General features: G+C 47.3%; 1 protein-coding gene across 7 annotated transcripts in view; it reads right to left on the reverse strand.

Annotated features, from left to right (window-relative positions):
- The window catches only part of EPS8 (EGFR pathway substrate 8, signaling adaptor), a 124,340-nt gene extending 116,477 nt beyond the window's left edge, over positions 1 to 7,863 (reverse strand). For 4 of the 7 annotated variants that reach the window (XM_084206694.1, XM_084206695.1, XM_084206696.1 and 1 more), the window contains exon 1: positions 7,648 to 7,863. The gene's annotated coding sequence lies outside the window, so the exon portion shown is untranslated. Of the gene's footprint in view, positions 1 to 5,584; positions 5,646 to 6,639; positions 6,921 to 7,126; positions 7,290 to 7,647 lie in introns of those variants that run through there. The other 3 variants (XM_084206692.1, XM_084206691.1, XM_084206693.1) reach the window with 3 other exon arrangements.
- Between the last annotated feature and the right edge of the window lie 875 nt (positions 7,864 to 8,738).

The raw sequence follows: 8,738 nt of genomic DNA on the forward strand, positions 1-8,738 counted from the left end.
CTGAGCCACTTGCATGTCAACATTCAGCTTTCACATAAAAACTGAGAAAAACTGGAAATCCTAAGTAGAAAAGAACTTGTTTAACCAACCTATCCAAGGCACTTCTGAGGACATCTTGCAGTCACAGTCAGTAAGGCTCCTTATTGAAGAGACTTTTTTGGGTGTGTATTAGACACCTCACTCACATAGGGAAAACAAATGCCTACACACACTCTAACACCCCCCTGCAAGGTCTGGAGTTACAGAACTGCGTGATGAGAGCTCAAAATTACTGCCTTGACAACGTACACACATTGTAGGGAAGACATGACTTAACCCACAGAGACTTGACTATCCTCACAATTTCACATACAACCTTTCCCACTGAGATCGGCCTGAAATGCTTTAGAGGAGACATTGGAATAAAGGACACAAAAGGAGGGAAAGAATTGGAGTTTGAGTATGAAAAACTTTACTGCAAAAAGTTTTGCAAAAAGTGTCATGAAGCTGAGCACGGGGCACTACGTGGAATTAAAGAGTGATGCAAAACAAAAAGGGTAGGGAAAATAGGAGTTAAATAAAGAAAGAGGAGAGGAAAAAAAATAAAGAGCAGGCTCAACAGTAGGATATGGATGATGGTGGAGAAACATGCCTGAGGCAAGCAGAGAGGGAAGGAAAACCTGCAGGGCTCAGCCAGGGCCAGGCTGAGCAGGGAGAGGTGAGCCCAAGCTGAGGACAAGGCTCTGAGGACAGCAGCCATGGGAAGGGACACTGTGACTGCAGTGGAGAAGCTGTGCCTGTTTCTTGACAGGGGCAGGACATTTGTCACCCAGGGGTGACTTACCTAAGAGACACCAAGGTGCAGAGTCCAGATTCCTCACAATGCCCTGCCCTCTCTGTGCGAGGTAGCACCAAGGGGCTAATTACCAGTTAGCCCAGATTTATTAGCCTTAACGAAGTTTGCTGCTAAAACAGAAACAGATCCCATCCTCTAGCTCCCAGCCCTCTGCCCTGGACAGGACTTTATCCCTGAACACAGGAAGAAAAGGAAACAGAAAGTTGAAACATTACACCAAGGGCTGCGAGAGCACAGGAAGAATTGCAAAGCAATAAATAACGCTGGAAGTGGAGCAGAGAATAAATAATTCCACTTTGGGAAAAGCGAGTCTGAGATGAGATGGAAGGGAAAGAAGAAAACACATGCATTTCATATGCAGCCTGTTTGAATGTGAAACACAGATGTATATTTTTATCTCCAGCTGAAGGCAGTACAATGCACTCCTTGCCTTCTCAAGACATGTTGTGCAAAGCTGAAAATGACTTTAGAGACACAAGTATCAACGGTTGACTTTTCCACGCCATTTTTTAAATGGCACAGAAGATCATCAGGCTAAATTTTATTGCCACATAACACAAACTCCTCATGATGTAACTCAATTTCCCTGCATTACCCTTGCCAGATCATTGAGTTCTCCACGTATCTGAGTGCATAAGACAATGTACAAGATGAATGTCTCACTCCTTCTACAAAGGTCTCACATTCACACGCTCTGAGTAATAGAACAGCTCATTCAGAAATATTTTTATGATGTACGCTGGGATTCTCACAGGCATTGAACTCTGAAGCAAATCCATGCATTAACCAGATACCTAACACCCAGAAACACAAAGTTTCTTCCTAATCCCTTATGGAACAGTGAACAAAAAGCTTTCTTCAGGCTAATTGCTTCAAATTATATTTTTACACGGGAAACAAAGGGATCTTTGTCTCAGGAAATGGAGAAGACTACACCTCAGACACATAGTGGAAACAAATAAAAAGATCAGTGGCCTCGGAAGAAGGAAGAGTACATTAGAAAGAAGAGCAAAGTCCTCAGCTTTGATGAAAGGAGCATTCAGAAGGATGAATCAAGCCCTCTCAACCACCCCAGACTGAAAGAACCTGCTCATTAACCAAAGTTCACATTTCAGGTGGAAGACAATTCACTGGGGCCTTTAACGGAACCAAACGGAGCAAGATCAAAGTCTACCTAAAGGCAAAACATTGACAAAATCGGGATAATCTTGCATCTCACCAGGTATCTGCAAGTATTGAGGAGAAAACGAGCTGTGAGCTCAGGTATTTCTCGTGTTTTTACACTAAGTTTGATGCAGCTGTTTTGGGGAGGGGGTGTTAAGAACCATTTCCTGATGGGTGTGGGTTTATCTAATGGACAACAAGCAGGTTGTTTATCTAATGGACAACAAGCTAACACCTCACTTTCAGCTCCTCTTTGCACTTGAGACAATTTCTGGAGGGTGAGGGGGAGGAGAAATGATGGGAGAAGCAGCAATCCTAGTGCATGATTTTTTCACTTGGTCAAACCTTTAAAAACGCTTTTACATGCAGGAGCAGAAATCAAAGTAATAAATACAAATCCGCCAGGAGTCACTTTATTTTCCAGTTATAAACATTGCTGAGCTGCAGTTAATAAGAGAAACTCTTGTAGTACATTTAGTCTGAAGCATCCAGCAGCTACAGCAAACTCCAGCCCCAAGAACCAGCTCTGGCAGTTTCACAATTAACCCAGCTGAATACAGCTCCCCTGTGCTCATGGAAAGCTTGAAAGGAATCAGGTGTTCCCTGTCTTCAGGGGTAAGCTATAAAATCCAGAAAATCCATGAGCTGTAACATTTTGGATTGTTAAAAGACAAATCCTCTCTTTGGTGTAAAAGCAATGCATTCTTGAAAAGGAAACAAACAAAAAACCCCAAACAAAATCAATAATGAAACAAAACAACAAAAAGGCCAAAAAACCCCAAACAACAACATTATCTGTATGAAACCTTTTTTAAGTTGCTGGACATCCATAACACCTACCTTCACTCAACAGACGCCATTCTTAAAATCATTAATTTCTACTAATTATTCTGTAGAAACACTCTCAGTTTTCACAGTATTCCAGGAGAATGGTTTAATCATTTTTGTTTATACTTGGTTTTTTGCTAGTCTTTTTTCCTCTGTAGCTTTATAGAGAGGCTAACAATTTCCATGGTTGGCCAAAGTGACAACAGGAGCGAGGCTTTGAGAACAAAGGCAAGCAGAATCCCCTGTCACACCAGCACAGTAATGAAGATGCCTGTCATGCATAAGAAGACTACACAACAGAAAACCCCACAGAAATGGACAACTTCATGGGAAACGCTAACTCTGCACCCTTGAGGCTGGAGACATCTGCTAACTTTGTCTGTTCAAGGTTGCTGAAGTCTATTCATCAAAAGACAAAGGTAATAAATGCAAAGAAAGTAATTTGTAATTTGCTATTTCCATGTCAGATCTTAACCCTGTGGAGATTCACAGCATGCCTAACTTTAATTACCGACACAGTGGCATGGCTAGGGAAGAGAAGAAAGGACTGGAAGCATTCAACTAGTAGCAATTCAAGGCCCCGGGTTGGAGAATATTTTAAAATGTTACTAAAACTGACGTTACAATCAAAGCCATGTGTTAGTGATTGCAGGCTCACGGCCACAGCTCAAAATGAAACAGATCTTAAAAAGTTAATGCTAACAACATTCCCATTTGTGATTCATTTCTTATCCCCCAGTGTCAATGACACAAAATTAGGAGGAAAAAAAAATATCAAACAGAAAGAAGAAGAGTCCCTCTTCCCAAAACAGATGTGGAGGTTTCTTCATCCCACACCACCATGGTCCTTCCAAGAAGGCTGTGACTCTCCCAGAGGCAATAGCTGTAAAAGACACCTTGCCTTAACATTCCCCTTCAGTGACTGCAGAGCACTGTTTTATAAACAGTTTTGCAAATGTTTTCTACACACACCCAAACCAGCGTCGCTGACTTGGGTGAAACTTTCAATGACTTTACACCTAAATTCCTGTACGGGCACAGCAGGGAGAAACACCGGCGAGGCGCAGGACTGCACTGGCAGCTGAAGTTCATGGCAAAACCAAGTTCACCATCTAACTTGGAATTCAGGGTAAAAAAACCTGAAAATCCTAGGTATCAGAGTTAAATCAAAAGCTGTTCAAAACAGAATGCCATTGTTTTGGATGAATAAATTGGCAGGTGAATCACAGTCCAGCTCTGGAGTTGAGATAAAACAGCACCAGTTACAGCCCCTCCCCAAAAGCAGGAATTCTAGTTTTTTCTGGTTTGAAGCATTTAGTAATGGAAAAACTAGAGAACTAGCACTGAACACAAGAAATGGGCCTCTTATATACGGAGTTTTCACATTGAAAAATATACTTGGAATGGAGATACAATGATCAGGCTGCACTGTAAGCAACAACTCTTTTCTTTCTGGCCAGCAGCCCCCCAGCAGAGAGAGGAGACTGGAGGGGTCACAAAGGGCTTCCTTTTTCTGACTGGCATAGCCAAAATCTGTCTTTGAGCAGTATGAGAAGAGGTGCAGAAGCTCTAACCAGGAATGTAAGAGCAACAAGTGGTAAACACTAAAACCGAAGTTAGGAAGTGCTTTATTGGTGCAATGTTTGTCGTGTGGACTTCAAGTCTTCTCTTATCTCCCCAGGGTAACTAAAGCATTCTTATATATTTAATCTATTTTGACCCTTGGGGCTTCAGTTATTTAACTTCAGATGTTAGATTTTAATAAGCTGGTCACCCACAGGGGAAAAAATGCAGTAGTTAATGTGACTGATTCACCATTTACAGCTGGACTAGGGACAGAAAAAAAAAAATCAACCCTATTTCAAGAATTTAGTTGTCACCAAGTGGAAAACTTCAGTACTTTTTCCATCTGTGCATTTCACAGCAGAAGTAACTTCAGATTAATCTTGCCCTCTCTATCACTGCTGTGTATAACTAGCACCTAATCATTACTGGGTGTTGCTGCTCCTGGGGCGTTACCTCCCTCCAAATAAATCTCACGGGATGCTTTGTCTGCTTTCAAACTCACAGAATCACTCAGAAACCAGCACTCAGAGCTAGGAGAAGGCATAACTCAAGACCACAGCCTCCGTGAGTGTGTGACAGCACAAGCCAGCTGGACAACTCAAATCCAAAGCCATTTCCATTTCCTTTGGCTGCCCAGGAGAAGCAGGGAGCAGCCACAGCCTGCTCCCGTGGAGCCTTGAGCACAGTATCTCCTTACCCGGGAGCCGGTAATGCCACACTCCCCGTGAACTGTGAATCAGGAGGAGATATGGGGCGTCTCCCTTACACCTTGGAAACTCTGCAAGCTCTTTGCAGTCCCCACTGCCCGTCTCCCTGAGAGGGAATCACCAGCTCACCGCAAGCCTGGCCCTGGAGAGGTTTCTTCCCCTCACAGGGCAGGGGTTGCAGCGTTTCCATGGGTGTTCCAGAGAAAGGAGACCGGCCACTCCATGCTGATTAAGTATTTCCAGTTGCTAACAACAAAAAGTGGTCATTTTTATGTTCTCCCATGCAAGCAACTTTTGTAGCTGACATATAGACGTTGCACAATCACAAACGAGAAGGAAGGCAGTCAATAGGAAGGGAGGAGGACCCGTTTTTGATGATGAAGGAGAAGAGTAATTAAAATATGATCTATGCTGCAAAGGCATGCGAGATCCATCACTTGGTTAATATTTCAGCAGACACAATGCAGAGGAGCAATACTTTTACCTTCAGCACTTCTCAAGTGAACAAAGCAGACTCCACCAAAGGTCACACCACTCTGGAGGGTACAAGATTCACCAGCCAAGGCAAAGCACAATTTCTGAGTGGGAGGATTGGTTCTCAAACAACATCCTTAAGAAAAACCTGTTCCACCCTTTCTTCAATTGCCTGCTACTAGCTGGCTTGCAACTACGCTTTAGTGGAAGCTGCAACATCTCACTTTTCGTACGTACAATGCACCCCTACTGAGGTCACGGTGAGGGGCAGGAGCACCTTAAATTATTCCCTAAAATGCCCCTAACCTGTTTCCAAGGTGTGCCCAGGTCACTCGCACGCTGGCAGTGCCTTAGGGAGTGCGTGTCATGGCGATGAGAGGGCCAGAAGGAGCAAAGACGCCAGGGAAAGTTACCCGAGAGAATGAAAGGGCTGAACAGCGGGGGACACGAGAGACACCAAGGGAGAGCCCCAAACAAACACGGGCATTCAACAGGATTATCCCACCCAAAGCTGCTCTTTACCCGCTGCCAGCCACAGAGACGAAAAAGCCAGCTGAACCACCGGGGAAAAAAAAATACCCCAGTAAGGACTGAAAGGGGAAAAATACCCAAGTAAGGACTGAAAGGAGAGTCACCTGTAGAAGGTGAGGCAGCAGGAGGAGGGGGGCACGGATGGTGCCTCCGCGGGCTCCGGCGGGGATGCCCAGCCCGCCGCCCCCGGTGCGAGCCCGGCGGGCGAGGTGCGGGCAGGTGTGGCGGCAGCGCGGCGGCAGGTGAGAGCACACGCACACCTACACGGACACACACGTCCACACACACACGGAGGGCTTCGTAGGTGCACAGCCAGGCGGGGGAAAAGCTGCAGCAGCGATCACGGTCCTCGGGGTGCCCGGGAGGGACCTCTCAGCGCCCCTGTCCGAGAGCAGGGCGGCGGCAGCGGGGCCAGGCCGGGGCAGCGCCCCGCAACCCGCCCTGCGCCGGCTGCCCCGCCGGCTTTGGGGTGGCGGAACAACCCGGGGGCTCGACGCCAGGGGGAAATCCCAGCCCGCCCCAACAGCCCCTTACCTTGCCCCGAGTCCTCCTCCCGGCCCGGGGCCGGCGGTGGCCGCGGGGCTCCGGGCGGGCGCGGGGGCTCCGCTCCGCTCCGCGCCGCCAACAAAGTGCGGGAGCGGGGCGGACGCCGGGCAGCGGAGCAGCCGCGGCGAGCGGAGCGGAGCGGAGCCGAGCTCCCTCTGCCGGGCACCCGCCCCGGCCCGGCCCCAGCTCCAGCTCCAGCCCCAGCCCCAGGCCGGGGCGGGCCCGCGGAGCGCAGCGCGGAGCTCCCGCGCCGGCGGAGCGGCCGCAGGGCGCCCTGCGGGCTCTGCTGGCCGCCTCCCTCCTCCCGCTCCCCGCACGGCTCACGCCATGCAAAGGTGCTGAGAGCAGCGCCCCGGAGCCGGGCTGAAACGTGGGAGTTTACAGCATCGTTAAAAAAAAAAAAAATAAAAAAAAATACAAGGCCACACACAAAACGTACCGTGACTCCAAAGTAACATTCGTCCCCAAAACGTACCGTGACTCCAAAGCAACATTCGTGCCCAAAGATGTAGGCGTAACTAAAGCACCTTTAGGACGACTGGTCTACGAGAACAAAAGTCTCCCGTCTTCGCTTGAAATGCCGGATGAAATCTCCCAGCTGTTTATGTTGTTTCCATCTGGCACCACATTCCTCCCCCACTCTGACAACTTACACGTGGCTTTGGCTCAGCGCAGGGGAAGGGTCCCTATCGGCACGCAGGTAGCCAAAGTCGTCACTCTACGCTGTTAGCACAGTCGGGATTGCTCGAATGAGCCGCTTCCCCTCCTAAAACCCGGCTGTTCCACGAGAATCTGTTTTCACTGATTTCTCTTTCAAATAAGTTTTTGCCTTATGTGACTCCAGAGAAAAGCTAGAAAGCATAAATCTTTTGACAGCATCAGACATATGAAAAGAACCTCTATTCGCGTAGTGTATAGGAGAGCTAGTCTGATTTTTGAGGTTCTGTTCCTGATTTTTGATAGGATTCAATTGCCAATCCAGAAAGAATTACACACCTGCTTAATTGCGTTCCAGAGGCTCCTTCCAGGCTTCACCAAGATCCCTTAGGAAGATTAGAATCATATCTGGACCAAACAGCTAATTCCACCGAGCCACGGCTATCAAAATGGAGCAACAGGTCCTTTGTGCTGCAAAGTTTCTGTGATTCCAGGCCCCCTCCAAGAAACCTGCAGAGGAAAAGTATAAACTAAGGAAAGAGCAGCTGCTTGCTGAAATTTCCACTCAGTTCCAAGAAATGAGACTTGGCAGGTTCTTGCTTTTTATAACACTCCGTGACTCATTTGCAGAAGCAGGTGAAGTCAGAGCCATCACTGCCAGAGCCCTGCCCCTGACGGCTTCTCCAGGGAAGGCACGGATGTTCCCGATTTTGAAAAAAAATAAAAATAAAAAAAAAAAGTGGAGAGGGTGATATTGCTCAGCTACTGCTCGCAGCAGTCTGGTTGCTGAATCTCTTCTCAAGTGCTGCTACTCCATCCTTGACCTGGTGCTTGCCAGCAAATCTTCCTGAAATAAGATGGGAACTCTACAGAGGGAGTTATTTTGCCAGGTTCGGGCTGAAGGCAGGGGCAGCAGCAGGCGTGAAGCTCTCTGGAGGCTCCTGAGAACCAAGCAGGAGAGAGTAACCCGAGCCTGCAGATCAGGCTGGGAGAGGTGGGGCCTCACTCCACAATTGCTTAGGAGTTCACCTTAACCCTGCTTAAAAGGAAAAAAAAAAAAAAAAAAAAAGAGAGAGAGAGAAAGAAAAGCAGTTCAGCCAACTTCCCCTTCCTGGCTCGGTGCTGGCAGCGCCCCTTAATGTGCTGCATCTTCTATCAGTTCTGCCTTTGCTATTTGTCTGGTCCAGAAAGTCCTCCACAAAGGAGGAAAGCATAAAAAAATGTGAAATAAATCCACTTCTGTGTACCCCAACAAGCAGTGAAATGTGTAGATACCATATGGTTCCCTAGTTGGTTTCCAACAAACCTTCAAATCTTAAAGAATCTGATTATGGAGAGGCTACCTAGGTAATTCCTGTGAATGGAACTTAAGGAACGCTGACATTTCCAAACTCTGCCAGATGCCATACACACACTCCCTAGGCACATTA

Source organism: Fringilla coelebs (assembly GCF_963513975.1).
Source record: "Fringilla coelebs genome assembly, chromosome: 5".
Lineage (NCBI taxonomy): Eukaryota > Metazoa > Chordata > Aves > Passeriformes > Fringillidae > Fringilla > Fringilla coelebs.